The sequence below is a fragment of the Carcharhinus amblyrhynchos genome, chromosome 8 (assembly GCF_965287045.1).
Source record: "Carcharhinus amblyrhynchos chromosome 8, sCarAmb.v2.hapA, whole genome shotgun sequence".
NCBI lineage: Eukaryota > Metazoa > Chordata > Chondrichthyes > Carcharhiniformes > Carcharhinidae > Carcharhinus > Carcharhinus amblyrhynchos.
The window spans coordinates 29,036,803-29,052,581 of NC_137331.1; the positions used below are offsets into that span (position 1 = coordinate 29,036,803).

The 15,779-nt window shown below is 44.3% G+C and overlaps 1 protein-coding gene across 6 annotated transcripts in view; it reads right to left on the bottom strand.

Moving 5' to 3' along the window:
- LOC145346490 (neurocalcin-delta) overlaps window positions 1–15,779 on the bottom strand; it is a 268,140-nt gene that overhangs the window by 76,996 nt on the left and 175,365 nt on the right. The window contains exon 1 of one of the 6 annotated variants that reach the window (XM_080193818.1): window positions 8,563–8,678. The exons of 4 other annotated variants lie outside the window; for them this stretch is intronic. The gene's annotated coding sequence lies outside the window, so the exon portion shown is untranslated. Of the gene's footprint in view, window positions 1–8,562; window positions 8,679–15,779 lie in introns of those variants that run through there. One more of the 6 variants, XM_080193817.1, reaches the window with a different exon arrangement.

Sequence of the window (15,779 nt, forward strand, 5' to 3'; positions counted from 1 at the left end):
GTAAATTGGGTCTCTATTCTCTGACGTTTTGCACAATGAGAGTCAATCTCATTAAAACCTACAAGAATCTGAAGGGGCTTGACAGAGCGCACGCGGAGGAGGGGTTGTTTCCACTGGTCGGGAATCTAAAACTCGGGGGCACAGGCTCAGGATAAGGAGTCAATCATCTGGATTTGAGATGAAGATAAACTACCTCATTCAGACTTATGAATGCACTTACTTTATATTAAGCTGATCTTTCTCTACACCCTGGCTATGCCTGTAACACTATATTCTGCACTCGCGCCTTTCCTTTTCCCCTATGTACTCTATGAACAGTATGTTTTGTCTGTGCAGCCCACAAGAAACCATACTTCTTACTGTATCCCAGTACATGTGACAATAATAAATCAGGTCCATGGGTTGTGAATTTTTGGCATTCTCTACCCCAGAAGGTTGCAGATGCTCCATCATTGAATATATTGAAGATTGAAATAGATATTTTTTGGTCTCTGAGAACCATGGGATGGGGAGGGTGGGCAAGAAAGTAGAAATGAAGCCCAAGATCTGTCATGATTGTATTGAATGTTGGAGCAAGCTGGATGGGTTGAATGGTCTATACTCCTGCTCCTATTTCCTTCTTCTCGTGCTCTTGGAACCAACAAAGGAAGGTGGCTCCCTCTCCAAGGCTAAAGGGCATATTCCAATAGAAACAGGGCTAAGGTAGTCACCTCACTCCTTTGTACCTCTTTGTAAATGTGCAGTGTGTCTCCAAGTGGCTGCACCAGTGGTGTTGGGGTGAGACTCTTACAGAACCATACGTTGGACATCAATTACCCACTTAAGCACCTCAACTAGCAGTCAGGTGGAAAATTTGCCCCTGAGCCTTCCTCTGGCAGACAGTGGGAAGCCTGCCTACCTCAAACAGCAACCACTCCCGTCATCAAACCCGCCTTTACAGAATGGCATGAAATTCTACCCCAGAGGCTGCTGGGTATTATTACCGGTTTCTGTTGAACCAGGCCCAGATTTTCACTTCCAGGTCAGGTGCACAGTGATGGGAGATTGCCTGGCTCTGCAAACCTGAACCTGACCTTTAAAAATAGTTTCCTAGACATTGGATTGTCAGTCTGGGGAGAGGGAGTTGGGGGGGGTGGGGGGCGGGTGGAGACAGGGATGGTCATGCTGGATATAAAGTCCTGAGTGAGCCTGGGCAGAAGGCCTGTCACAGGCTCCAGCTCTACGTCCAAACCAAAAATTAAAACTTTAGCCCTGCCATCCTCACACACTCCCAAACTCCCCATCCAAACTAACCCATACCACCTCATGTCCCCCACCCATCCCCATAAGCCTTTATCCTGACCATGTCAACCTATACCTTTCCCCACACCCCATTAGGCTCTTTATCACCCCTATGCCAACTTAGTGCCAACTCTTCTCAACCCATGCCACACCCCACCCATCATCCTTTATCCTTATATCTACCATGTGAACACACTCAGTTTCTAACCACGGGCAGACCTCAGAATCCAAGCAGAGATGAAATAAAATTAACTGCTATATAATAAAGCTTTAAACATCTATTGCAGGTTTTACAATTTTGAGAAAAAATGCTCCCATTCATAAAAATCCCAATTACTACATTTACGTTCTTTCAACTAAATAAAGCCTTTTAACGATAAGCATTTCATTTAATTGCACAATCTTTTATAACAGCAAACAATGGAAATCATAGTCTTATATCAAAGCATCTAACATTAGTAAGCTACCAATTTAAACTATGAACTTTCAGTCACCCTACTGTGATAATGGATGGTTGTGAAATCAGTCAGACACCACTAATCCAATAATATAAACCCATAGGTTTATGTCAACAGACAGATTGGAATAATTAGCTTTTTTTAAAACTTTTCAGGTTTTCTTTCAAAGGTTTAAAGGACAAGACTTTTAAATTCCTTAACAGCTTTGCAAGTCCTTTTGACAACTCCCTTTGACATGCGCTTCTGACAGTTTTAAATGTTGATTTTGACAGGTTTGTTCACAGTTCCAGTTAGCTTGTGTTTATCCACACTTATGCCTACTTTTAACAGTTCAAAGGGATAGCTGACCTCTACTAAAAGTGGCCCGGGGCCAGATACTAAAGGTATTTTAAAATGTAAAGAAACAGCACCAATAAGACAGAAAATAAGAGATGAAAAGGATTCACAAAGACAGAGCAGATGAAGACAGAGAAAGAGGGCACATCCATTTTTCTTTTACTTTTTTTTCAATCAGATATGAACTCTACCACCTGGACCTTATTAACTCTTCTGACTTCAGCATTTAGTAACTTTTCTAATTTTTTTTTGGAAGAAGCAAATTAAGGACCACTCGATATCAATCTGGCAACATAACTGGGCTAATCTTAAGTGAACTCCTCCGTGGGACAAGGAATGTTGCGAGCTGACTGGGAACCTTGCCAGTATGAACTCTGCCCTGAAGACGTGTGTCCTGTAACTATGGTGAAGGCATTTATGCTGTCTGATTACTAACTGACTTGGCTTGGTTGAGTAGTCTCTTCACGAAACTTTCTTCAGCCCTAGTTTGGGAACAACCAGCTCCTAAGATTCACCCTTGGCCCTCAAATGTCCTACATTTCCAGCACCAGACATGCCTTCCTGATCCCTTTCAGCTTTCCGAAGGGATCATTCCCTCCACAACACCTTGGTCCGACTGTTCAATCACCCATAACAACCCGTCCCCCTTCCCCAGCAGGTACAGGAGATGCAGCACCTGCCTTTTCACCTTGTCCCTCCCCAGCCCCCATACACTCCCTTGTGCACTTAGACCTCTTGCAATGTAGCATACTGCAGTCACGATGTGTTTTCCCACATTGGAGAGATCAAATACACATCGGGGGAAGATTTTCAGAACATTTCCATTCCGTCCTCAAATGTAACTTTTGACTTTCTGAATGCCTTCTATAATGTTCCAATAGAGCTCAAGGAACAGGACCTCATAGAAATGGCAGGAGGAGGCCATTTTGCCCATCACCGCTTTTCCAACAATGCATCTTACCCAGGTCCATAACCCTATGTATTTATCCTGCTAATCCACTTAACCTACATATCTTGGGTCACTAAGGGGGAATTTAGCATGGCCATTGTATCCAACTTGCATACCTTTGGAGTGTGGGAGGAAACTGGAGCATCTGGAGGAAACCCATACAGACACGTGGGTTTCCTGGTGGGGGTATAAAATAGGCTGGATACCAACTCCATCCCTTCTTGCTCAGCCCTTTAGCATGGTAGGTGGGGGGAAGGGAGGGGTTAAATCAGCAGTCTGTCTATCATATTTAAATAAATAATCAAGGGTCAATAGAGCTTATTAACAAGTCAACTGTAGCTCGGTGGCGCAGTGGTAAACACTGCTGCCTCACAGTGCCAGGGACCCGGGTTTGATTCCCTGCTTGGGTCACTATCTGTCTGGAGTTTGCATATTTTCCCCATGTTTGCATGGGTTTCCTCTGGGTGCTCTGGTTTCTTCCCACAGTCCAAAGGTGCGCAGGTTAGGTGGATTGGCCATGCTAAATTGCTCCCCACCCTTTAGTGTCAGGGGGACAAGCTAGGGTAAATATGTGGGGTAATGGGGATACGGCCAGGGTGGGATCATGGTCAGTGCAGACTCGATGGGCCGACTGGCCCCCTTCTGCACTGTAGGATTCTATGATTCTAACTGACCCCAATATTACACTGCCCATGCTTTAACACAAGTTCCTGCGTGTAGACAGGTCGGAATGGACAGGCTGTTCGTTTTTAGAAGGGCGGGAAGGAGAAGGGATACTATTAGCAGACAGTGAAAAGTATTGTCTCTTGCACACTATACAGACAAAGCATACTGTTCACAGAGAAGGAAAGGAGAGAGTGCAGAATGTAGTGTTACAGTCATAGCTAGGATGCAGAGAAAGATCACCTTAATGCGAGGTAGGTTCATTCAAAAGTCTGATAGCAGCAAGGAAGAAGCTGTTCTTGAGTCAGCTGGTGTGCGACCTCAGACTTCTGTAACTTTTTCTCGACTAAAGAAGGTGGAAAAGAGAAAGTCCAGGTGCGTGGGGTCCTTAATTATGCTGGCTGCTTTTCCGAGGCAGCGGGAGGTGTAGACAGAGTCAGTGGATGGGAACTATGTATCATTGGTGGCCATACTATAGCCACTTAGGCCCTTAAGCACACCCCCATTCTTTTCCTCTGAACAATCCAACCCTTTCTCCTGTCTTCCCTCTTTCCCCAGTCAATTCTGCTCCCTCTTACCATTCCACCCAAACCAGCCTCACCTCTTATTCTTTAACTTCCCACCCACTCTCCCTCCTGAAGGTGCACCATCCGAGACAGGAAGGAGAAAGGGTGCCCTTTTGCATTAGGTTCACCTCTACTGCCTGTCACTAAAACCCGCCACCCCCAACCCCCTCCCTAAACATCTCAATTGTTGTGCAGTGAATTGGCTTCCTGTTGACTTTGTTTCTGGGGTGAGTGAGGAGCGGGGTGGGGGGTGGGGTTCAGCAAGTCATCCATTCTCCTGTAATACACAGTCCTTTACCTGTTCCATTTGGTATATACCGCTCTGTTTTATCGTTTCAGACCAGATTGAACTCGCAATTCTATTGCTACCTTGAGTTGTCAACCGATGGGAAGCACAAGGGAAAACTCAATCAGAACTGTCCTAGGGGCTGGGATAGGATAGATAGGAAAGTATAGAGAGAGAGAGATCATAGAGAACAGAGGGGATGGGAGTGAGACTTTGGATTTGACTGCAGTCGATAGAATGTGATGGTGAAGGGAAATCTTGGATGGTGCACCTTCAGGAGGGAGAGTGGGTGGGAAGTTAAAGAATAAGAGGTGAGGCTGGATTGGGTGGAATGGTAAGAGGGAGCAGAATTGACTGGGGAAAGAGGGAAGACAGGAGAAAGGGTTGGATTGTTTGTTCAGAGGAAAAGAATGGGGGTGTGCTTAAGGGCCTAAGTGGCTATAGTATGGCCACCAATGATACATAACTCCCATCCATTGACTCTGTCTACACCTCCCGCTGCCTCGGAAAAGAGGCCAGCACAATTAAGGACCCTATGCACCCAGACATTCTCTCTTCCACCTTCTTCTGTCAGAAAAAAGATACAAAAGTCTGAGGTCGCACACCAACTGACTCAAGAACAGCTTCTTCCTTGCTGTCATCAGACTTTTGAATGGACTTACCCCGGACTACACTGATCTTTCTCTACACTCTAGCTATGACTGTAACACAACATTCTGCACTCTCTCCTTTCCTTCTCTATGAACAGTATGCTTTATCTGTATAGTGTGCAAGAGTTAATACTTTTCACTGTATGCTAATACACGTGACAATAATAAATCAAATCAAATTCAATCTTGGCATATTCAAACATCAAATGGTAGGTGTGGGTCCCAAGTGAAGATCCAGGTCCTCTGAAGAAAAATTGGCAGATTTTCTTTTTGATTTGTTTTAAATTTGGTCCCCTGACAGATCCTTATGAACCTGCGCAGAGACAATACTGGAGCTGTCAGCTGGGCACATATACCATCATCTTCTCTGGACGGTGGCTGCATCAGACTGTCAGAGCCAATTAGCCTAAAAATGACTATTAGTGACAAAGGGAAATTGGATAGGGCATCTGAAGAGGAAAGAAAACCTGCAGGGCTCTCGGGAAAGGTCAGGGGGTGGAACTAGCTATGTTCCTCGGGCAGAGAGCCGAACAGACATAATGCACCTTCATAGTTATAACCATTCTGTGCTGGTACATGGATACCTAACCTTTTGTATGTCAAGCCTCTATTTTGAAAAAAGTGTTAACCCATTCTAAATATCAGGCCACTGCCTCTGAAAAGATAGCAGTTGCCTACACAGAGCTTTTCTACCCAAATCCCACACAGTAATTCCTGTCTTCCTTCTTACTCTTTAGACCTCTTCAAAAAGACTGATTTTGACTTAAAGACTTAGAAAGGAAAAGGATTGTATACAATCATTTAAAAAAAATCAAATTATTAACTATCTGTGAACAGGAATCTGGAACTGCATTTAATTATTTTGGATGATCCTGACTATTTCCAGTGCAATCTACAATCTAATATACCCTTATTGATTACTGATGCCTATTGATTAGGCAGTTAGATTATTGGCAATCTATTCTACTCCTATCGATTTCTGAAGTCTATCGCTTCCATCAGCCCAGTGGGTAGCACTTTGCCAGGCACCCGGATTTGACTCCCGACTTAGGGAGGCACGGTAGCACAGTGGTTAGCACTGCTGCGTCACAGTTCTAGTGACCTGGGTTCGATTCCCAGCTTGGGTCATTGTCTATGTGGAGTTTGTACATTCTCCTCGTGTCTGCATGGGTTTTCTCCGGGTGCTCCGGTTTCCTCCCACAGTCCAAAGATATGCGGGTTAGGTTGACTGGCCATGCTAAAATTGCCCCTTAGTGTCCTGAGATGCATAGGTTAGAGGGATTAGTGGGTAAAATATGTAGGGATATGGGGTAGAGCCGAGCCAGGATTGTGGTCGGTGCAGACTCGATGGGCCGAATGGCCTCTTTCTGTGCTGTAGGGTTTCTGTGATTCTATGGAACTTGGATCACTGCCTGTGTGGAGTCTGCACATTCTCCCCATTTCTGCATGGGTTTCCTCCAGGTGCTCCGGTTTCCCCCCATAGTCCAAAAGATGTGCTGGTTATATGCATTGGCCATGCTAAATTCTCCCTCAGTGTATCTGAACAGGCACCGGAGTGTGGCGACCAGGGGATTTTAACAGTTACTACATTGCAGTGTTAATGTAAGCCTACTTGTGACACTAATAAACTCAAAGCTGTTAGAAAACACCAGGTCATTCTAAACCTTTGTCTCCAAATAACAATGCAACACACAAGGCGGAAAGAATATGGGATTGGTTCTAACCATTTTCAGTCCTGTATTCATATTGATTTGATTGCTGCTGACAGGCACTATCCAATCAATTCGATTGGTTCTGACAGTCACTGGTTACATTTTGCAACTGACCCGGTCCGTCTTTCAATTCTCCTGGAAATTGCCTTGTTGGTTAGGCCATCCCGTGGCCATCCAGCATGCCCTGAAATTGGCACCATGCCCACTGCTCCTACAACACGGACATTGCAAGTTCCTTTCCAATACTAATCTGCTACTGCCTGTAGCCTGGGGCCCAAACCCCCTCCAGCTACTGATACAGTAAGTAGAAATGAAATCTGAATGTGGAGCCTGACCAAGCAGGAGGGCTCCACAGTGTGTGGCTCCGGCACATTCCCTTCCCATCCCACCCTCCCCTAGACTCTCAGTGTAGACTCTAAATTGGAACTTGAGCTGACTGATCCCACTCTTCCCCTGTAATCAGCTTCCTGCTATCCTGGTTGGTAACGGGAGCACTCTACTAAGGAGGCCAGTGGATAAAGTTCCAATGATCCCACGCTCCTTAATTCAATGTCTTAGCCACTGTCTCTCATTGCTCCTTGTGGAACCCAGCTGGGTGCACATTACCTTCTTGTGTTCCCCTTCATCATAGCATGGAGTACATGTTACTAAATTCTCAGGTGCTCTGGGACAGCTAGTGGTCATGAAAGGCACCTTATAAATGCAAACTCTTACTTAGAATCATAGAATCCCTACAGTACAGCAGGAGGCCATTCAGCCCATCAGGTCTGCACTGACTCTCCGACACAGCATCCCACCCAGGCCCTATCCACATAACCCACATATTCATCCCACTAATCCACCTGACATACAAATCTTGGGAAACTAATCATAGTTCATAGAATCCATACAGTGCAGAAAGAGGCCATTCAGCCCATTGAGTCTGCATCGACCACAATCCCACCCAGACCCTATCCCCACAACCCCATGCATTTATCCCAGTAAATTGCCCCTGACACTAAGGGACAATTTAGTGTAGCCAATCAAGTGGATATTCAGAGGCTTTTTCCCAGGGCTGGAATGGTTGCTACGAGAGGACACAGGTTTAAGGTGCTGGGGAGCAGGTACAGAGGAGATGTCAGGGGTAAGTTTTTCACTCCGAGGGTGGTGGGTGAGTGGAATCGGCTGCCGTCGGTGGTGGTGGAGGCAAATTCGATAGGGTCTTTTAAGAGACTTCTGGATGAGTACATGGAATTTAGTAGAATTGAGGGTTATAGGTAAGCCTAGTAGGTATGGATATCATCGGTGCAACTTGTGGACCGAAGGGCCTGTTTGTGCTGTAGTTTTTCTATGTTCTAATCCACCTAAGCTGCACATCTTTGGACTATTGGAGGAAACTGGAGTACCTGGAAGAAACCCACGCAGACATGGGGAGAACATGTTGACCTCGCACAGACAGCGACCCAAGCTGGGAATTGAACCCAGATCCCTGGTGCTGTGAGGCAGCGGTGCTAACCATTGTGCCACCGTGCCACCCACTCCTCACTGGTCATACATTTCCCAGAGGGCATCACTTTTAATGGAGTTATAAATTCACAATTGCTATCATGCTCCCACTACAGTACCTACTTCCTTTCTCATTGGGGGATAATTTTTAAACAAATCCATCTTTCTCGGCCTACCAGAAAGGATGTACACATGCTGGAACAGCCATTTTCCACTTGCCTGCTCCTTCTGCCTGTAAAACCATGCTCAGCTTTTCAAGCAGTGATTACCAGCTGCAGCCTTTTGCTCTGAGGAACTTTTCCAAATGACAAGTCACAAATTTATAATCCTTAATATAAATGTTTAGCCAGCCAGCTCTCAAAGTGTTTCTCCAGCCCCCAAGCAGATTAATGATTTATTCTGTTCAACAGCAGCTCAGTGCGAGTCATTTTAATATGCGGAGACAGGGATGGGACAAGTACTCTTCTCCTAAACATGTTTGGGCACACGTTACTACAACAGAACGCACTTAAATTGTTAATCCTCTATTAAGGGGAGAGGCCCAGAGTACAGAACACCACCTTGATTGAAACAAAGGTCAGAGGGATGGGGCAGAAAAGTTGGCAACTGTTTTGTACACGTGAACATTCATTTTTGACAAATCGCTCTATCCCCTTTAACAGCATTGATTTCTCTCTGGGGCATTGCTACATGGGTGCTGAGCACAGTTGTAAAGCTCACCTTCAAGTGGTCACTCTTCGTGTCTGAGCTTAGACCATAAGATATAGGAGCAGAATTTGGCCATTTGGCCCATCAGGTCTGCTCTGTCATTCAATCATGGCTGATAAGTTTCAAACCCCATTCTCCTGTCATTTCCCCATAACATTTGTTCCTCTTACTAATCAAGAGCCTATCTATCTCTATTTTAAATACATCTAAAGACCCAACACGGTGGCACAGAGGTGGGCACTGCTGCCTCTCAGCGCCACGGACCTGGGTTCAATTCTAGCCTCAGGTCACTGTCTGTGTGGAGTTGCACATTCTCCCCATGCCTGCGTGGGTTTCCTCCAAGTGCTCCAGTTTCCCCCCACAGTGCAAGGATGTGTGGGTTAGGTTGACTGGCCATGCTAAATTAACCTTAGTCGGGGGATTAACAAGGTAAATATGAGGGGTTACAGAAATAGGGTTTGGGTGGTATTGTGTTTGATGCAGAATCGATGGGTTGAATGGCCTCCGACTGCACTGTAGGGATTCTATCCTGTGATTTCATGGCCTGGTGTTCACAGCCTTCTGTGGCAATGAATTCCACAGATTCACTACCTTCTGGCTAAAGAAATTCCTCCTCATATCGGTTCTTAAGGATCATCCATTTGCTCTGAGGCTGTGCCCTCAGATCCTAGTCTCTCGTACTAATGGAAACATCTTCCCCACATTCACTCTCTCCAGGCCTTTCAGTATTCGAGTAAATATTTCATCATGCCTGAGGAGGGCATCACAACTGAACCTCATCTTCACCTCCATGTTTCTGATGAGGATTCCCATCTTGTTTTTTAACCAGGTGCAATACTGCCAATCATGGCCTTTCTTCTGCCACCCTGGCTAAAATCAGCTAACTCAGCACAAAGTGGAGGTCAAACCTAGAGTCATCATCTTCTAGGGGACATCGGCTCAAGGTAAAAGGGGGAAAGTTAAAAGGAAACGTGAGAGGCAAGTTTTTTTTTACACAGAGGGTGGTATGTGCCTGGAATGCGCTGCCAGAGGAAATGGTAGAAGCAGATACTATAGCCACGCTTAAGAGGCATCTTGACAGATACATGAATAGGCAGAGAATAGAGGGATACATATCGTGTCGAGACAAAAGGTCTTTAGTTTAGAAAGGCATCATGTGTTGGCACAGCTTTGGTGGGCTGAAGGGCTGGTTCCTGTGTTGTATGTTCTTTGTCATTATCATCAACTTGTGCCTTTAATGTAAATAAACACCACGAGGAACTTCACCCACAGGAAACTTTCCACTGTTTGTGTCAGCTGCTAATTGTGTAAATATAGGACATCGTTCTAGCATTTGGCAGTAATTATGAGTATTATCCCTGGCAAACACATTGCCTATCATCTTTTCAAGAACATGCATTATTCCAGGAATACATGCTTCCTTGTACTGTGGATGGTTCACAGTGGGACAGAATGGCCTTTACCATGAAGCCGGGAAAGACCGAAAACCAATAACGATGTTTGGGAAGATGCACATCTCTCACTGCCTTCACAACATTGTAGTGTAAACTGCAAACAACTCTCGATCAGGTGCAATAAACTCCACTCACAATGAAATTAAAACAGGCATCTAACAAATTCGAGGAGGAATCTGTGACACTATCCTTTCTTTTAAAGACATTACCACTATTCAATCTATGAAACTTGGGTTGGAAACTTAGCATCAGTTCAGCATTTGACTGGTCTATCACAGTGTACATGATTTTTAACATTGTATTAACAGCAATGGAGTTAGAAATGGGTAATTTCTTCTACTGGGGGATTTTCATCAGAATTCAACATACAAGAGAAATACTGCGTCCTATCTCATCCATTGACTCTGCCTACACTTCCCGCTACCTTGGAAAAGCAGCCAGCATAATTAAGGACACCACGCACCCGGATATTCTCTCCTCCGCCTTCTTCCATTGGAAAAAAGATACAAAGTCTGAAGTCACATACCAACCGACTCAAGAACAGCTTCTTCCCTGCTGCTGTCAGACTTTTGAATGGGCCCGCCTCATATTAAATTGATCTGCATTCTCACCTTTCCTTGTTCCTTATGTACTTTGTGAATGGTATGCTTTGCCTGTACACTAGCAGTACGGTGGCAAAATGGTTAGCACTGCTTCCTCACAGCGCCAGGGACCTGGGTTCAATTACCTGGTTGGGTCACTGTCTGTGTGGAGTCTGCACATCCTCCCCGTGTCTGCATGGTTTCCTCCGGGTGCTCTGGTTTCCTCCCACCGTCCGAAAGATGTGCTGGTTAGGTGGACTGAACATGCTAAATTCTTCCTCAGTATACCTGAACATACGCTGGAATGTGGCAATTAGGGGATTTTCACAGTAATTTCACTGCAGTGTTAATGTAAGCCTACTTGTGACTAATAAATAAACATTATAGCACGCAAGAAACAATACTTTTCACTGTATCCCAGTGCATGTGACAATCAATTAAATTAAATCAAATCAATATTTGTAGGAGATATCAAACTGCAGGTATAATTAACACTGAGCAAGCGAACATTAGCAAATTTGCCAACTGGACAATTAAATGGCAAATGAATTTAAAAATGTGAGAGAATGCACTTTGGCAGAAAAGGCTGAAATGTCACCCTTAGAAATGATAAACCAAATAGGATGAACGAGCAAAAAAGATCTAAGGATCAACTTGGAAAAAAAAATTCAAAGCAGCGTAGCAGGTCAGCAAAGCAATTAAAAATGTTAACAAAGTACCGGGATTCATTTCTGGATGTGTAGAATTCAGAAGTAGTGTCTACACAAGACCGTGATTAGGCTGCATTTTAAGTAACGTTTTCAAGTTAATTTCAAGTTTATGGGTGGCACAGTGGTTAGCACTCTTGCCTCACAGTGCCAAGGGCCTGGGTTTGATTCCTGACTTGGGTGGAGTTTGCACATTCTCCCTGTGTCTGTGTGGGTTTCCTCCAGGTGCTCCAGTTTCCTGGAAATGAAAATGAGTTTCCTCATTTTTAGCAGTCTTAAAATGTGTAGGTTAGGTTGATTTTCCATGCTCAATTGCTCTTAGTGACAGGGACAATTTACTAGGGAAAATGCATGGGGATAGGGCCTGTGTGGAGTTGTGGTCAGTGCATACTCGGTGGGCCGAATGGCCTCCTTCTGCACTGTAGGATTCTATGATTCAATAAATTGCACAATTCTGGTCTCTACTGTAGAAAAAAACACAAGGAGGAAGTGCAAAAAAGCTGTAAGAGGATTCTACCAGAAATGAAAGATGACTGCTGTTTGGACAGGTTGGGCTTTTTTTCTTGAGAAAAGTGAAGACCTGGAGGAGACCTTATAGAGATCTTTAAAATTATGAATTGGCTCAACCAACGAAGATGCAGAGAGTAGCCAAAGCTAGTGGCATAAAAGATGAGACAGTGGTGTAGTGGTCATGTCACTGGGCTAGTAATAGAGAGGCCCAGGCTAATGGCTTTGGGAACACAGGTTCAAATCCCACTATGACAGCTAGCGAAATTTAAATTCAATTAGTAAAACTCTGGAATATTAAGTCATGGAACTCCCATTAATTGTTGTAAAAATCCATCAGGTTCACTAATACCCCTTACGGAAAGAAATCTGCCATCCTTCTTTAGGATTGATGTGACTCCAGACTCAATGTGATTGGCTCTTTACTCTCAACTGAAATGGCCAAGCAAGCCATTTAGTTGAAGGGGGCTTAGTGATGAGCAACAAATACCAGCCTTACCAGCGACAGCCACTTCCTATGAAAATATTTTGAAAAAATGTACAAGATAGCTCCTGTAGATTCAAAGAAGAAATTTGATTATAAGGTGGAACTGTTGAGGCAAAAAGCCTTTTAAAAGGAAACAGACAAGTAAATGAGAAAAAAAGGATAGGGTTGGATGAGAATGCTGTAACTTTGTAAACAGAACAGAGCAGTTACTTTGTTTCTATGTTGTATTATCCAAGTAGTTGAAAATTACAGCTCAGAAACAGGCCTTTTGGCCCTTCTTGTCTGTGCCGAACCATTTTTTGCCTAGTAGTTGAATGCAATGAATTGTCTCTGCATCCAATGTGACATCTACTACCTGTCCTGGTCCCCGCATGCCGACACTATAGTTAAGAAAGCCCACCAACACCTCTACTTTCTTAGGAGGCTAAGGAAATTTAGCATGTCGGCTACAACCCTGACCAACTTTTACAGATACCCTACAGGAAGCATTCTTTCTGGTTGAATCACAGCTTGGTATAGCTTATGCTCTGCCCAAGGCTGCAAAAAACTACAAAGGGTCATGAATGTAGCTCAATCCATCACACAAACAGGCCTCCCATCCACTGATTCCATCTACACTTCCTGCTGCCTTAGAAAGGCAGCCAGCATAATTAACACACCCCAGATACACTCTCTTCCACCTTCTTCCATCAGGAAAATGATACAAAAGTCTGAAAACATGTCCTAACTGACTCAAGAACAGCTGCCATCAGACTTCTGAATGGACATACCTCGCAGTAAGTTGATTTTTCCTCTACATCCTAGCTATGACTGTAACGCTACATTCTGCACAGTCTCCTTTCCTTCTCTATTTACGGTATCTTTGATTGTATAGCATGCAAGAAACAATACTTTTCACACGTATACCAATACATGTGACAATAATAAATCACATCTATACTTGAACTTCCCTCTGATAAGGTAGCAGAAGCAGCGGGACTCAGCGTACTGCAATCCTAAACTCGTTTTCGGTAGAGTCCGTTTTGGAACCACGATAAACCAACGGAAAACCCAGTGCCTCCAGCCTATTGTTGACTTCCCATTCTACCCCAGCTCACTGTCCATCACAGTTCTAGGCCTTTTCAGTTCTGTGGGAGGGTCAATGGACTCAAAACGTTAACCATGTTCCTCTCTCCACAGTTGCTGCCAGAACTGGCTGAATATTTCCAGCATTTTATGCTTTTATTTCAAGAAAGCTGGTGCGGCTGGGTCAGAAAGCTAAGATTACCATTGCACATGACCATTAAGATTAAACAGAAAGTAAAACCGGCGACCAGCACAAAAGTCATTTGGAATCACGAACACATACTGAGCAGGAATAGGAGCGCACATTCGATAGACAGACTATTGGTTGCTTTGATAATTGCCTGTACATTCATGGAACTGAGGAATGGCAGTCCCATGTAACGAAACATCCTGCACAATTTTTCCATCAAGTTCCAGCGATTCCAGAAATTACATCATGCAGAATAAAACTGCCTCAAAAATGTGGGCTTGTCCTGCCTAAGAACAGCATCATGTATTTCATTACTTAATCAATGATACTCCCAATACCAGCCACGTCTGAGGTTTCCTTGAATGAGACTAACATTTTAATACTATATTATGGATGGATGGCGACAAAAATGAATTCAGAGGTACCTACTGCTGTGTCCAACCCTTTGGAATGTTCCAAGATATAATCTAAGGTGCTATATAAATGCAAGCACTTTATTTTCTTAACTTGGGCTACAGAGTGTATAGAATTACCCCAACCAGAATCTCCAAGTCTAAATTCCAAAGGGGCTAGTTTTGGGGCGACAGTGTTTAGCACTGCTGCCTCACAGCGCCAGGGACCCGGGTTTGATTCCAACCTTGGGTGGCTGTGCAGAGTTTACACATTCTCCCGTGTCGGCATGGGTTTCCTCCGGATGCTCCGGTTTCCTCCCGCACTCCAAAGTTATGCAGGTTAGGTGGACTGACCATGTTAAATTGTCCCTTAGTATCCCAAGATGTGTAGGTTAGTGGGGTTGGCAGGGTAAATGTGCAGAGTTATAGGGATAGGGAAGAGGGATGCTCTGTCGGCGAGTTGGTGCAGACTTGTTGGGCCGAATGGCCTCCTTCTGCACTGTAGGGATTCTGTGAATTGAAAGTGAGACTGATGGAGGCCACTTCAAGTAGGATCTTTGCCATTATGCTGGCCCTGAGAAGTGTAGATCAACCATCTGTTTATAACCATCATAACACATACATATCTTAAACCAAGTTGGAAAAGAAGTCTTACTTTAGCATCGTTGAAGAACAGCTAGGATCGAGCACACTGTTAATATTTCATTTGTTCAACAGAGTTCATCCTATTGCAGGATCAGCCAATGCCCAGGATCTTTCTAATGGTATTGTTTGACTAGACCTTTGCCCTTATCAGTGGAAAAAGGCCCACTCAGGGATAGAATGGTAGGGGAAATCATCTGGAAAAAAAGCATCCCACTCACAAAGGACTAGCCAACATGCTACTTCTAATGACCCTGTGATTGACACACACTAATCTTGTGCACTGACTAATTCTTTTCCGCCCTCAATGCAGCCAAAGTTCCAGACATTTTTATTCGCGGGTTTACCAAACTGCTGCGGTTAGTGAAGTAAAGCACCCAGAGGCTCAGAAGCTTTCTTCTTCTGAAAATTTAATTTGATTGAAGCTTTTAATGAGAAATCCCCCCCACCGCTCATCAGCAATCAAGATGTAGCCTTTGTCTTGCTGGCTCCCATCAAACAAGCGCTCAACTGTGTGGGACATGAATCAAAGCCAAAACAAAATCCTTTGATTAAACTATTCAAAGGGGTTTTGCTTAGGCTCCCATTCAATCCTCAGACTGGCTCAGTCTGATAGGAACTGTCAAAGGGGTTATTTTATCAGTCTCCTGGGGGAGTCCC